Consider the following 16,312-nt stretch of genomic DNA (forward strand, 5'->3'; position numbering starts at 1 on the left):
ACCTTGCATGCTAGAAGTGAAGAGGACTTGAAGCACTTAATGATGAAAACAGAAGATTACAGTCTTCAGTATGGATTACAACTCAATGTAAAGAAGACAGCTGAACCAATAAACAACTTCATGGTAAATGGAGAAAAAAATAGAAGTTTTCAAGGATTTCATTTTACTTGGATCCACTTTACTTGGATTTTACTTGGATCCATCAATGCTCCTGGAAGCAGCAGCCATGAAACCAATGTATTTCTGTGGGCAAATCTGCTGCCAAAGGTTTATTGAAGTATTCAAAAGCAAAAGGCGTCACTTTGAGGACTGAGGTGTGCTTGACCCAAGCAGTGGTATTTTCAATCACTTCATATGCATACAAAGGCTACACGATAAGTAAGGAAGGCTTAAGAAGAACTGATGCATTTGAATTAGGGCATTGCCTTAGAAGAAGTAAAACCAGAATGCTCCTTAGAAATGAGGAAGACAAGACTTCATCTCATGTACCTTGGACACATTATCAGGAGGAACCAGTGTCTGCAGAAGGGTTTTATGCTTGAAAAACTATCCATGAACAAAGAAGACCCTCAACAAGATGGACATAGTGGTTGTAACAATGGGCTCAAGCAAAGCAATAATTGTGAGGATTGTGTAGGATCGCACACTGTTTCCTTCTGTTATACATAGGGTCACTATGAGTTAGAGATGACTCCAGGGCACCTAGCAACAATAACAACAGAACCTATTCATTAGTTTATTCTCCAGATTTTAGAAACAAATGCGTAGTTGTTCAACACTTTAAAGAGATATTTTGCAGCAGATTTTTCCATGAAATGTCGTTTGATTTCTTGACTGCTTTCATGGGTGTTGATTATGGATCCAAGCAAAATGAAGTCTTTGATAACTTCAATCTTTTATCCATTTAGCATAATGTTATTTATTCAGTTGTAAGGATTCTTGTTTGCATTACACTGAGGGACAATCCACACTGAAGGCTGTAGTTTTTGATTGTCATCAGTATTTGAAGTCCTCTTCTACCAAGCACCATATGTCATCTGCATATCTCAGGTTGTTAGTGACTACCTACAATCTTGATACCACGTTCTTCTTCATATAATCTAGCTTCTTGAATTATTTGTTCAATATACAGACTGAATAAGTATCGTGAAAGAATACAACCCTGGTACACACCTTTCCTGATTTTAAACTACTGCCTCTTGGACTATATACAGGCTCCTCATGAGCACAATTAAGTATTCTGTAATACCCATTCTTTGTTTGTTATGATCCACACTGTAAAATGCCTTTGCATAGTCAGTAAATACCCAGTGGTTTAAGTTCCAGTGTCATAGCAGTTTACTGTCATTTATTTTTCTCATAGTATGTTTGTCAGATTTTCACATCAATGTTATAGCTGGACTGGTATAATGAATTGGGAAGTATAGGAAGTTCTAGCCTCCTCTACATTCTAACAAGGTTTGTGTGAGGTTCACATTCTTTTATGTCACTGAGCATAGTCATGATGTTATTGCTGCATGCCGTCCAATCAGTTCCAACTTTGGCAGAGAGGTTCCAAGTCTGTAAATGTGTACATTAGCAGAAATCTTCATTTTTCTCCTGCTGAGCGGCTGGTGGATTTGAACTTCTGACCTTGTGGTTAGTAGCCCAATGCATAACCCACTAGGCTACCAGTAATGATATCAGCGTTAAATTATTTATCTGCTAATTCCAAAATCTGGGTCATCCAGAATTGCTCTCTAGGAATCTTTTTTTTTTTTTTAGGATGCATTATATTTCCTGTTACTTATATAATTTAGTAATTTTGGGTTCTCTTGTGGACATTGTGAGTGATATGTTATGTTGTTGTTGTTGTTGTTGTTATGTGCTGTGGAGTCGTAGCGACTCATAGCGACCCTGCACAGGGTTTCCAAGGCTGTTAATCTTTATAGGAGCAGAAAGCCTCATCTTTCTCCCGTGGAGCAGCTGGTAGTTTTGAACTGCTGACCTTGCAGTTCGCAGCCCAATTCATAACCACTACGCTACCAGACAACTCTGCATTCTGCATATACCGCTATAGTGTATGAACTTTTTGTTTTACTAGGCAGTTAACTGGCTGAATTCCAGTTCCAATGTTACACGGTTCTCTGTTCAGTTCTAGCCTACACTGTACTACTTGGGTGCTGTCCCAAATGTGCACAGTTGAAGGGTCAGATTTTATAGTCTACTGAATGCGGGGCTTCCCTGCCTTGGCTGTCTTCTTTCTGGTATTTTCTCTCTTATTCACAGCTGCTGTCTTCTTCCTGAGCACTATCTTCTGATTCCTCAGCCGGTCAGACTTCAGCTTTCTATCTGACTGATGTCGGTCCTAATATGACAAGCTGTATAAAATGGGAACTTGCTGACAATCATTCTTCTACATGTCAACCCTCCTTTAGTTTCCACCAGCTTTTGGTCTCTCTTCAGTAGCTTTAGATAGTTTGTGTTTAATATTTTGTTCAAAGTTTATCATTGTTTTCTATTGGAATGTTGATCTGATATAGCCTACTCTCCCATGACTAGAAGGAGAACTCAATGACCTCATTTTACAGATGAATTTTTTTTAAAACTCTGCAATGAGGTTCAGTACTTTATTCAAGATCCTACAGCTAGTAAGTAACAGAGCCATGACTCAAGCATAGGCATAATTTGATTTTAGAGTTTTAAAATTTCTTCCAATAGGAAGAAGGTCGCTGAGTGCTCAAACCCACCCAGCGGTACCATGGAAGAAAGTCCTGGTGATTTGCTTTTGTAAAATTTACAGCCAAGAAAACCATATGATGCAGTTAATCAATTCATGGCAATGGGTTCCCAAAGGGAGACTTGAATGGTGTTCCAGGCATAAATTATAGCAAATATTCTGGGATTTGTGGGGTTTTATAGTGTCAGTTCCTTGTGCACCAAATCAGTCCCAAGATCTCATTATTCAGTTCACTTGTCGCTGGGTGTTTGTATTATTTTGGGTGCTATGCAGTCATATAGAGTTCTGCTGTGGTGTTAGGAGGAGCACTGGAGTGCTAATCACAAGGTCAGCAGTTCAAACTCACCAGCCATTCCTCGGACGCTCTATACAGAGTCGCTATGAGTCAGAACTGACTCAATGGCATTTAACAGCAACATGTAGTTAGATTCTCACTCCTTGATACAAGTTACATTAAAAGACTGTGCTGGTTGCAGTTAATGTCAAAGTAGAACTTTCACTGAAAATCCCATATTTTCTAATCTTTTCATGATTAATATAAAGCGAATGTTTATCTGGAGTCCTGGTAGCATGGCTGTTGTGCTGTTGACTGCAAGGTTGACCATTCAAATCCACCAGTCGCTCTGTGGAAGAAAAATGAGACTTTCTGCTCCCATAAAGATTTACAGCCTTGGAAGCCCTGTACAGGATCACTATGAGTTGGAATTGACTCGATGACACACAGAAACAGCAGTAACAACACATGATTTATTGAAGAAACTCAGAATCACAATTATGGGATAGATAGTTGACTTTAACGATCTAAGTCTAAGATTAATTTAGTTGACATTAGCCATAGTCCTTGAAACTCCTGGTATGGTCCTGAAGGAGTAGGATAAGCACTGGACTGCTAGCTGCAAAAATGGCTGTTCAAACCCACCAGCTGTTCCTGGGAAATTCTATACAGGGTTACTGTAAGTTGGAACCAACTTAACAGCACTTAACAATAGCAACATAGACGTTGAAAGCAAAACATAGCACCAAGTTTGAGCAATACTTGTTCTGATAGAATTTTAGCTCCTTTATTGTTTCTCCAACTCTAGCCTAACCCAGTTTGAATGAATATTCATCCGGTGATGAGTTTAATCTCATTCCTCTTATTTCTTGATTTTACCTTCACTTTGCCTTTATAGACTCTGGCTTGGTCCATATTGATTGTGTCCTAGTTTGTAAGCTGATTTGTGGAATACAGAAGTCTTGTTCATGAGTGTGTGGCTTTCAAGCTCAGGGAGAAGGCCTTTGGAATTCTCTTTGCTGCCAGGTCCTTGTTCAGGTGTTATACTCAAGCTGACTGGCAAGTGCAGAGCTGGAGTTCAATATGTGATTGACTGATGGTTCTGAATCCCAGCCAGTCAGTTCTAGGAAGGTGGGCTTGTCTTCCAAGTGAAATAAACCTCAGTCCTTGAAGGCTAATGATACAGATTTTGGCTTTCTTCCTCAGAATAACGGGAAGTTCTGCAGAGTTTTAGGCAGTGAGTGACATCTCAGATGTAAAAATTTTAAATAATTCTTCTGGATGTCTGTGGAGCATGTCAGTAAAACCAAGTCCTAGAGTTGAGGAATTCAGACATTATTTTTAAAAGTAACCTAGGGACAATCTAGAAGAACTAGAAGGCACTCAAAATGGTCTTCAAATAGCCATCTGAGTATTATTGCTCCTAACTGAAATTTTGAAAAGAGTTAAGGAACAGAATGTTTGAGATTGGTTATCTTATTTTTATTTTTTTGCAAGGCTCTGGAAAGTGAGTATATTACATTTCTGCTAAGAGACATTTTTTTTTTTTTAAATGAAAAACTGAAATGTTGCATATGTCAAGGGCTGAGGAATTGAATATTATAAATATTAAGAATATTAAGAATGGCAAATCTATTCTGCATCTGTATAGAAATGGATATATTGATATAAGTTATTAATATTTTAAACTAAAAATGAAAATACAGTACACATCATTGTTTCTGAGTATGAAGAAAGTAGGATTTTCTTTCTATTAACAACACAAAATATAGGGCTGAAACTTGTTATACTTTACTATCCACCAAATTATGTCACTGAACAGCTGTTTAACAGTTGTAGCCAAAAGTGAGAAAACAAACCTACTGTTATGTTACCAGTCATTGGAAGGCATTAGAATGGTGCTAAGACAGCACATTTTCAAGTGATTAAAATGTACTCAGATATGTTCCTTCTTCCTAAACATTTGTGGAGATGCAAAAATTCTCAGTATGTCTCGAAGAAAGGAATTGACAAATTATGAACTCAGTACAACCTTTAGCTCCTGTTTCAGCTGCTGCTGTCAGCTAGTTAGGAGCCCTGGTAGCGTAGTGGGTTACAAGTTGGGCTGCTAACCAAAAGGTCAACAGTTTGAATCTACCAGCTGCTCTATGGGAGAAAGATGAGGCTTTCTAATCTGCTCCCAGAAAGATTTACAGCTTCAGAAACTCTATACAGGGTCACTGTGAGTCAGAACTGACTCCATGGTATACAATCACCAGTTACAACAAAGTTAATAAAACTCTGATTTATCTCCTTAAATTTTTTTTTTTAGCATTTCATGCTTCTTGTTTTATACAGCTTGCTAAATCATACTCCTATTTCTCATTAAAATAAACATTAAGGTGTTCATATGCCAAACACATATTGACTTAAAAAGGAAGAGATTTCTCTGAAAAAAAGTCATTGAATGTAAACTGCACATGGCAGTAAGTGAGGGTCAGGTTGCTGAGATTTGGTAAATAATGTCAATTCTGTATTCTGGACTGAGCGGCCCTTAGGTGACAGCTCTTGTTAGAATTTCCCGAGGCCATCTGTATGGTTTTAGAGAATAAATCATAAATAGACCTTTGAACTGAAACTGTCTTGCTGGACCTATTCTTTTGTGACTCGACTTCCAGTCTCAATGGGATATTGGAGGCGAGGCTCTCTAGAATAAACAGTGGAATCCTTGTCCGGGAATGACTGCCTGGCAATTGTTTCATGGAAAACAGGAGGAGGGGGGTAGGGGGAGACAACAACCCTGCTCTGTTCACTGGCTCTTTAATTTAGATTACCAATGATAAAGCCCGGGCTCTGGCTAAAGAAAGGTAGGGTGCATACGCAGAAACATTAGTGTTAATATGCTGCAGAAAGACAAGATAAATCAGCGCAGCTCTCGTACATCACTAAGGGAGAAGCTGATTGCACTTGACCATGTGCCTGAGTAGCCCCATCAGTGAGGAGAGCAGATCATGGATTAAAAAACACTAGAATGTGCCCTTAGGGCTCTGGCCGTGCTGGACCTGGGAGAAGTGTCTGGTGTAAGTTTCCACTTGTTTCATCCATGCATTTACCAGTGTGTTCCCACTTAGAGAGAGAGCTTGTTTCTCTGCGTTTTCAAGAAAGCCTCAGCATGTTTATTGACAGGAGTAGACTGCATTTTGTATAAATGTAATAACAGTCTAATAAAGTTCAGAACAGAGGATAGGTTCGCCCCGTGTTGGCCAGAAGAGAATGTGAAAAAGTGATGTTTATCATTGCTATCTGGTGGAAGCCTGGGTGAGTTTTGTTTTGTTTTTAGATGTTTTGTATTGCAGGGGGGAGTGAGGGTAGGGTGGGGACGGAGCTTAGATTTTAAACTAAAACTCAGTTCGTGCTCATTCATTTAAATATATGTACTGGAAATCCAACATTTCACTCCTGTGGTCTTTCGTTTTGAAAAAAAAAAGAAAGAAAGATACTGTATTTGAATATGTAAACCAGACTTCATGGAACGCATTATATTTTATGACTGGGATGTTTGTATTGTTTCATATCTGTTATTAGACAAAATAATCATAAAGGGTGTTTTCTATGGACCTTTTTATATTCCAAAATTAAGTACAGATGGTAATTTCCAGCAGTTTTAAAAATTTGCCAATTATTTAATTTAGCATCACTTAAGCATCTGCACAGGGAGAAAGCTGAGATGGTACAGAAACTGAATAAGCATTGATTGCTAGTCTGAATTGCATCTTTAAAGTTTTTGCCTCAAATCTCTGATTTCACAGTTTATTTTTACCAAATTAGATTATCACATTTCATTATGGAGACTATGAATGGGTGGCACTCTCGGTTCTCCTATGTTTCCCATTAGAACTGTGCATAAAATGAACCGCCTGCAGATTGCTACTCTGAGGGAGATGTTCCTGCCGCCTCACCGAGAAGATTGCTTCAGTAATGCATGGGGGCAAGCTTGAGGCAAGATGGGATTCCTGGCCCAGACATTGAAAGTGGGTTTTTGTTCAGGGGAAAGATTGCCTACATTTCAGCAGATAGCATACTCCGAGGTAACTGAACCAAGTAAGTGGACACATGATGCTGTCCACATGCTATTGGAAAACAAGTCTTAAAATGACCCGTTGAACTTAGAGAGTAGTTTGGGAGGAGAGGAGAGGAAATGTGAACTGTCTATTGCAAGCAGAATCCCCTGAGTGAAAATTCTATGGGACAGACACAGGAAAGTGCATAGTCTACAAAGAGCAGGATGACCCTCGAGAGAGCGGGTGTTTGACTGCTGATAATGCAGCATGGCTGTCCTGTTATGAAGCATAAACCTTGACCAGACTGCTGCTGTCTTCTCTGTACCATGTCCTCCATCTTGTCCTAATTAGAGGAATATGTCTGCTGAATCCTAATCTCTTTAATTGTTGATAGAGCAGGCATACGGTTTGCTATAAATACACATGAGCATTCATTTTTGAAATAATGGCCGTTTCCAAATATGTTAGACCAACAGGAGTGCTGGACTAGGGAAGGCTGTGCTGAATAGTTGAGTTTGGGAGGTAATGGACCAGTTGAGAATCTTTGCACAGCTGGGCCAGCAGCTGCACCCAGTGCTCTGTCAAGTTTGGCCTCTAATTTCCTTGAACTTGTCTTTATTTGCCAAAATGATGAACGTAGCAAGAATTTGCTTAAAATAAACCTGCTGCAAGCGAATAAGGCCATTTCCAAGGAGTTTTTGTTGAGGTGTGTAGTTAACAGCAGCAGTGGCTAAATGAGGGATTGACTAGGCAGTGGGAGCTTTAGTAATCATGCAAACGAAAGCCAAAAGCAAAGGTGTAGATGGAGCTAAACTGGCAGAAGATCAGGATACGTTCAAAGTGTTGCCACCCAGATGAAAGGCTGCATTGAATCATTACTGTCCTAACTAAAGGACATACAGAAAAATCCCATAATAATTATCTTGCTGTTGTTGTTGTGTGCCGTTGATCTTGTAGTTAGGAAAAAATAAATAGGCCTGTGGTTTGGAAGATAGCCCAGTAATCTCAACACCTTTTATCTGAACTGTGTATCATTCTAATACTCTTTGGGACTGGGTCAGGAAGGAAATGTTAGAGTGTTTTATATTAAGAAGCATCCTGTGACTAAACCTTGCAATTAGTAGCAAGTCAAGATGAAATAGCAGCAAGGAGCCACCTTCTGTTTCCTGGTCTGGGTTTGAACGTTATTTATTTAGCAATTATTTGTATCTAGCATGTTCTAGACACATACTCTCATCAAGCAGATTACATATATGTGTGTGTATATTCATGGGAGAAGGACGTTGCAATCTATTTCATAAAGGGTTTCGTTGCTGTTGTTAAGTGCCACTGAATCGATTCAGACTCTTAGCGACCTCTAGGTACAAGATTACAGCCTTGAAAACCCTACGGGGCAATTCTATTCTATCCTCTAGCATTATTATTAGTTGAAATCAACTGGACAGCATGGGTTTATGGATGTACGCACACACATATAAGTATTTTTTTGTGTGTGTGCATCCAAAACCCTGAAAGATAAAGCAATACTGTGCCTTCAGGGGCTTAGATTAGAAAAAAAAAAAAAAAAGCCAAACAAAAAAACATAAGCGGGAAGAGGAAATTGGAGTGCTCTAGTTAACTTATGTAAAAGGAAAGAAAAAAAGTCGATAATAAACCAATACTATTGTTGACAATAGAGTGAGAATTCAAAGGAATTGCTTAAAATGGCAAATCTATGTTTGGAGTTTTTCCCAGACAAGACCCACAATCACCAAATAATAAGGCTCTTCTGCAATCTTGGACCTTATTTAAGTTTTCCTGAGTAAAAAAAATACCACTAAAGGGATACAAATAGTGTCAGAGTTGGAAAGAAAAAAAGCATAAGGAATGGAAATTCTCAAAATAGCTTGCTTTGAAAGAGGAAATGGGAGCCAAAAGATGGGTGGTTGACCTTTCGTAATTTAAGCATTCATTATGGTTTGTCAGAAAGTTTGGCAACTTTTATTCCCTAAATAACTTATTGTGATTTCTTGAGGAAATTTAAGCAGGAGTCAAAACTATTCCAAACCCCAACTGACAAATAAGTTGTGGTCCAAAAGTTCATTTGTAAGTCTTAAAAAACCATGGTGTCAACATCTTTGGGCTGTTTTTCAAAAGTATACCCAGATACCCTCTAGTAGAAATTTTGTTGTTCTTAGGTGCTGTTGAATCTGTTCTGGCTCATAGCAACCCTATGCACAACAGAAGGAAACACTGTCTGGTTCTGCACCATTCTAACATTTGTCTCTATGCTGGAGCCCACTGTTGCTGCCATGGTATCAATCCATCTCACTGGGGTCTTTCTCTTTTTCGCTAACCCTCTACTAATAGAAAAGTTTTTGTTGTTGTTAGGTGCAGTTGAGTCAGTACCGACCCATAGCGACTTTATGTACAGCAGAGTGAAACACTGCCCGATCCTGGACCAACCTCACTGCTGTTGCCACACTTGAGTCCATCAATGCTGCCACTTGGCCAATCCATCTCGTTGGGGGTCTTCCTCTTTTTCTCTGACCTTCCACCTTACCAAACATGATATCCTTCTCCAGTGACTGGTCCCTCCTGACAATATGTCCAAAGTATAATAGATGAAGTTTGGCCATCTTGGCCTCCAAGGAGCACTCTGGCTGCACTTCTTCCAAAACAGATCTATTGGTTCTTTTGGCAGCCCATGGCACTTTTAGTATTCTCCTCCAACACCATAATTCAAAGGCATCAATTCTTCTATGGTCTTCCTTATTCACTGTCCAGCTTTCGCATAAATATGAGGTTACTGAAAATACCATGGCTTGGGTCAGACACACCTTAGTCCTCAAGCTGACATCTTCGCTGTCCAACATTTTAAAAAGGTCTTGTGCAGCAGATTTGCCTAATGCGTTACGTTGCTTGATTTCTTAACTGCTACTTCTGTTAGTGTCGATAGGTGATCCAAGAAGAATGAAGTCCTTGACAATTTCAATCTTTTCTCCATTGATAAGAATGTTGTTTATTGGTCCAGTGGTGAGGATTTTTGTTCTCTTTACATTGAGATGTAATCCATACTGAAGGCTGTGCTCTTTGATCTTCATCAGTAAATATTTTAAGTCCTCTTCAACTGTCAGCAAGCAAGGTTGTATCATCTGCATATTGCAGTTGTTAATGAGTCTTCCTCTAATCCTGATGCCACATTTTTCTTCATAAAACCCAGCTTCTCGGATTATTTGCTCAGCATACAGGTTGAATAAGTATGGTGAAAGAATGCAACCTTGTCGCACACCTTTCTTAATTTTAAACCATTCAGTGTTCCCATGTTCTGTTTGAAAAATTGCTTCATGGTCCATGTACAGATTCCTCATGAGCACAATTAAGTGTTCCAGAATACTCATACATCGCAATGTTGTCCATAGCTTGTCATGATCCACACAGTCGAAATCCTTTGCGTAGTCAATAAAACACAGGTAAACATCTTTTTGATATTCTCTGCTTTCAACCAAGATCCATCGGACATCAGCAATGATATCCCTCGTTCCACGGCCTTCTCTGAATCCTGTTTGAACCTCTGAAAGTTCTTTGTCAATGTATGCCTGCAGCCATTTCTGTATTACCTTTAGTAAAACTTTACTTGCATGGGATATCAAAGAGATTGTTTGATGATTTCTGCATTCTGTTGGGTCACCTCTCTTTGGAATGGGCACAAATACAGATCTCTTCCAATCAGTCGGCCAGATAGTTTTCTTCCAAATTACTTGGCAGAGATGAGTGAGTGCCTCCTGTGCCGCCTCACTTTCTTGAAAGATTTCAGTTTGTATTTCATCAATTCTTGGTGCCTTGTTCTTTGCCAGTTCCTTGCTACCCCTTGAAACGGTTGAACATTAACCATTTCCTTTTGGGACAGTGACTCTGTGTATTCCTTCCACCTTCTCTTGATGCTTTCTGCATCATTCAATAATTTGCCCAGAGAATCTTTCAATAACAAATGTCGAGGCTTGAATTTTTTTCTTCAGTTCCCCCAGCTTGAGAAATGCTGAGTGCGTTCTTTCTTTTTGGTTTTCTGATTCCAGATCTTTGCACATTTTGTTGGAATATTTGGCTTTATCTTCTTGAGCTCATCTTTGAAATTATCTGTTCAGCTCTTGGACCTCCTCAATTCTTCCATTTGCTTTAGCATCTCAATGCTGGAGAGCAAGTTTCAGTGTCTCTTCTGACATCCATTTTGACCTTTTCCTTCTTTCTTGTCTTCTCAATGACTTTTTGTTTTCTTCATGTATGATGTTCTTGATGTCATCCCACAACTCTTCTGGTCTTCCATCTTTAGTGTTTAATGTATCAAATCTGTTCTTCAGATGATCTCTAAATTCCTGTGGGATATATTCAAGGCCATATTTTGGCTCTGGTGGACATGTTTTCATTTTGTTCCGCTTCAGTTTGAATTTGCATATGAGTAATTGATGGTCTGTTCCACAGTCTGCCCCTGGCCTTGTTTTCACGGATGATGTGGAGCTTTTCCATTGTCTTTTCCCACAGATATAGTCAATTTGATTTCTATGTATTCCATCTGGTGAGGTCCATGTGTGTAGTCCTCTCTTATGCTGTTTAAAGAAGGTATTTGAAATGAACAAACCATTGATTTTGCAGAATTCTATCATGTGTTCTAATAGAAAAAGCATACATTAATTCTGATGTATAATGGTGATGATGGTGGTTGTGTGCTACTGCGTCTGTTCCAACTCATAATGACCCTGTATAGGGCTTCCGAGTGTGCATATCTTTATAGACACAGAAAACCTCATCTTTCTTCTGCAGAGTGGGTGGTAGATTCCAACTACTGACCCTGTGGTTAGCATCCCAGCTCATAATCCACTATGCCACCAGGATTTCTTCTAATGTTTAGCTGTACAATTTAATAAAAAATTAATAGCTAAATAGGCTTTATCTTAATAATTGAAAGATAAGCACTAACCATAAGAATAAAAAATGGTTGAATGCTAGTGCTTGGGGACATGCAAATCAATTACAAGATGATACGGGCTGTGGCTATTTCTAAATTCATGTGTACTTTCACTGACTTTAATCCTGTAGTTGTGAAATGTAGAGGTTTCCATGACGTTATTTCAGATGGATTATGAATTCTACCTTTAACAATGTCTGCCATGACTTCTGGCATGGTACTGTAGGATTAGCAATGGACTGCAAACCACAAGTTCAGCAGTTCAAACCCACCAGCTGTTCCTCGGAAACCCTATGCACTGTGGTCACTATTAATCCTAAAAGACTAGATGGCACTTAACAACAACAACCAAACAAGCCCTAACTAGGATTGTTTTCATCAATTGGAAAAAAGAAACAATGAGGAGGAGTGAAACAGAAGCAGAGATACACGATGTAGCTGCCACAAAAGTTAGCAAGAGAGAGGAGAAAGAACAGGTTTAAAGAATGAATGCAACAGCAACATAGAGGTACTATGAGTAGGAATCAACTCAGTGGCAACGAATAAAGGGGTGACCAGTCATGAACAGCTTCCCTGAGTTTTAATCTTAGTGGTTGACTCAGGAAGTTATTGGCCAAGTGGCAGCATTCATGGACTCAAGCGTGGCAACAGTGGTGAGGGTGGCCCAGGATTGGGCAGTGTTTTGTTCTGCTCTGCATAAGGTCGCTATGGGTCAGTACTGACTCTGTGGCACCTAACAACAATAACAATTAATGAGCTGGACTGCAAAGTTGGTTTGACCCACAGGGTCGGTGGTTCAAACTCACCATCTGCTCCTTGGAAACCCTATATGGGGTCGCTATGGTCAGAACCGACTCGATGGCACTTTAACACCATTCTCACTTTATTTCTTACCCCTCCAGAGCAATATGCACATTTTCAGGCATTTCTCTTTTCAATATTTGTTGTTGTTGTTGTTGAGTACTGTGGAGTCGGTTTTGACTCATAGTGACCCTGGGTGTGTTTGAACCACCAACCTTGTGATTCAAACCAACAGGACAAAGTAGACTGCTCTTTGTTGTTGTTAAGTGCCATCAAGTTAGTACTGATTCATAGCGACCCTGTATAGGGTTTCTGAGGAGCAGTTGGTGAGCTTGAACCGCCAACCATACAGCTCAAACTGACCTTGCAGTCCAGCATATTAACCCACACTGCCACACCAGGACTCCTAAATGGCTCCTTAGGATTTCCAAAACGGTACATTGTTATGCGGGTAGTCAGCCTCATCATTCTTCCTCAGAACAGCCAGTGAGTTTGAACTGCTGACTTGGAAGTTAGCAGCCCACTGCTTAACTCACAGTGCCACCAGGGCTCCAACAACTCTCCAGGACAGGATAGAAGTAACTGTCTCATAGCTTCCAAGGCTGTAATCTTTATGAAACAACAATTTTTATGGAAGCAACCTGCCACAGCTTTCTCCCATGGAGCAGCAAGTGTGTTCAAGACACCAATCTTTTCGTTAACAGCTGAGAACGTAACCACCGTGCCACCAGCTCTCTGTATGACTAGGTTGTTGTGTTAGGTGTTGAGTGCTGTCTAGTAGGTTTTGATTCATCGTGATCCTGTATAGGGTTTGCAAGAGCAGCTGGTGGGTTTGAATTGCCAATCTTTTGGTTAACAGTCCAGTGCTTATCCTACAATGCCACATCAGGGCTCACGTGACTAGGTAGACTTGAGGAATCTTCTAGGAACCTTTGGTCCCCTTTGTTTTTCCTATTGCTAGTTGCTTTCAAGTTGACATCAACTTATGGGGACCTTCTGCCCAACAGAGTGAAACATTGTTTGTCCTGCACCATCTTCAAGAGCATTGGTTGGCTTGAGTCCATTGTTGTGGCTATTGTGTATTTCAAGTTGATTCATAGGAGTTTCACTGCCTAATTTTCTGAAGTAGATCTCCAGGCATTTCTTCCTAGTCATAGTCTAGAAGCTCCAGTGAAACCTGGCCACTAGAGATGACCCTTCGGATCTTTGAAACATTGTTGGCATAGATGTCAGCATCATAACAAAACACAATGCATTTCAGTAGGACAAATAGACAGACAGGTGGTGACAGTCTTTCTTTTAGCCCCTTCACTTGTCTTGTCAGTTTGTTGAACTGTGGTGGCTTGCATGTTGCTATGATCTTGGAAACTGTGCCTCAGGTATTTTGAATACCAGCAGGGTCACCCATGTTGGACAGGTTTCAGCTGAGCATCCAGAAAAAGACAGACTTGGAAGAAGGAGAGTCAGGCTGCTTCTGAATTACTAGCTACTGAAAACCCTATGAACGGCAGTGAAACACTGTCAGATAGCACCAGAATATTGAATATTGAAGCATAATGAACAGCACCAGAAAATTGTCAGATGTAGTACTGCAAGATGAACCCCTCAGGTAGGAAGGCATTCAGAATACAACTGGGGAAGAGCTGCCTCCTCAAAGTAGAGTTGACTGTGATGATACCAATGGAACAAAGCTTTCTGAACCTTCTTTTGCTGATGGGGCAAAACTCAAAATGAAGAGAAACAGCTGCAAACATCCATTAATATTTGGGACATAGAATGTTCAAAGTATGAATCTAGGAAAATTGGAATTTGTAAAATATGAAATGAAATGCATAAAGATAGATAATCCTGGACATGAGTGAGCTAAAAATAAACAGATATAACCATTTTGAATCTGGCAATCACATGGTTTACTATGTCAGGGATGAATAATTGAAGAGAAATAATATTACATTCATCATCAAAAAGAACATTTCAAGATCTAGTTGAAGTATAATGCTGTCTGTGATAGGATAATATGCCTACAAGGAAATCCTGGTGTGGCACTGTGGAATAAAGCACTGGGCTGAAAGGTCAGTTTGAACTACAAGGTTGGTAGTTCAAACTTACCAGCACTCCTTGGAAACCCTAATCAGGGTTGCTATGAGTCTGTACCAACTTGATGACACTTAACAACAGCAAACAAGGAAGACCAGTTAATATCATTATTCAAATTTTTGCACCAACGACTAAAGCCAGTGTTGATGAAATTGAATGTTACCAACGTCTTCAGCATGAAACTGATCAAACATGCAATCAAGATATATTGATAATTACTGGCAATTGGAATGCAAAGGATGGGAACAAAGAGCAAGGATCAGTAGTTACAAAATATAGCCTTGGTATTAGAAATGATACTGGAGATTGCATGATAGAATTTGGCAAGACTAATGATTTGTTCATTGCAAACACCTTTTCTAAACAACACAAAAAGACGAGAATACACATGGACTTCACCAAATAGAATACATCTGTGGGAAAAGATTGTGGAAAAGCTCCATATCATCAACCTAAACAAGGCAAGGGGCAGACTGTGGAACAGACCAACTGCTCATATGTAAATTCAGGCTGAAGCTGAAGAAAAAAATTTAAAGTCCATAAAAGCCTAAATATGACCTTGAATATGCCCCACCTGAATTTAGAGATCATCTCAAGAACAGATTTGATACTTTAAACATTAATGACTGAAAACCAGAAGCGCTGTGGGATGCCATCAGCATCATACAGGAAGAAATCAAAAGGTCATTAAGAAGACAAGGAAGAAAGAAAATACCAAAATGGATGTCCGAAGAGACTCTGAAACTTGCTCTCCAGTGTAGAGATGCTAAAGCAGATGGAAGAAATGAGACGAAATAGCTTAACAGGAAATTTCAAAGGACAGCTTGAGAAAACAAAGTAAAATATTATAATGAAATGTGAAAAGATCTGGAATTAGAAAACCAAAAGACAAGAACACAGTCAGCATTTCTCAAGTTGAAAGAACTGAGGAAGAAATTCAAAACCTCAACTTGAAATACTGAAGGATTCTTTGGACAAAATATTGTATGATGCAGAAAGCATAAAAAGAAGATGGAAAGAATACACAGAGTCATTGTACAAAAAAGAAATGTTGATGTTCAACCATTTCAAAAGATAGCATAAGGTCAAGAGCCAATGGTATTGAAGGAAGAAGTCCAAGGTGCATTGAAGGCCTTGGCAAAGAACATGGCTCCAGGAACTGACGGAGTACAAATTGAAATCTTTTAACAAACTGATGTAGCACTTGAGGCACTCACTCACCTATGCCAAGAAATTTTGAAGACAGCTACCTGTCCAATAGATTCAAAAGAGATCCATATTTTTTGTTTATATTTTTAAGATTTTCTTTAGATTTTCATAGAATTTAAGTCTATATATTACTTCTTTCTCTTTTTTTAGCTTTTTAATGTGAATTGACTGAAGGTTAACAGACAAGGTCATCAGCTTTACTTTCATCCCATTATACATTTTGTTTCATC

General features: G+C 39.3%; 1 protein-coding gene across 4 annotated transcripts in view; it reads left to right on the forward strand.

Moving 5' to 3' along the window:
* Positions 1-16,312, forward strand: part of RAPGEF4 (Rap guanine nucleotide exchange factor (GEF) 4) — a 411,578-nt gene that overhangs the window by 142,372 nt on the left and 252,894 nt on the right. For 2 of the 4 annotated variants that reach the window (XM_006866645.1, XM_006866646.1), the window contains exon 1: positions 5,795-6,052. The exons of the other annotated variants lie outside the window; for them this stretch is intronic. The gene's annotated coding sequence lies outside the window, so the exon portion shown is untranslated. Of the gene's footprint in view, positions 1-5,794; positions 6,053-16,312 lie in introns of those variants that run through there. 4 annotated transcript variants of the gene reach the window in all.

Source organism: Chrysochloris asiatica, unplaced genomic scaffold (assembly GCF_000296735.1).
Source record: "Chrysochloris asiatica unplaced genomic scaffold, ChrAsi1.0 scaffold00094, whole genome shotgun sequence".
NCBI lineage: Eukaryota > Metazoa > Chordata > Mammalia > Afrosoricida > Chrysochloridae > Chrysochloris > Chrysochloris asiatica.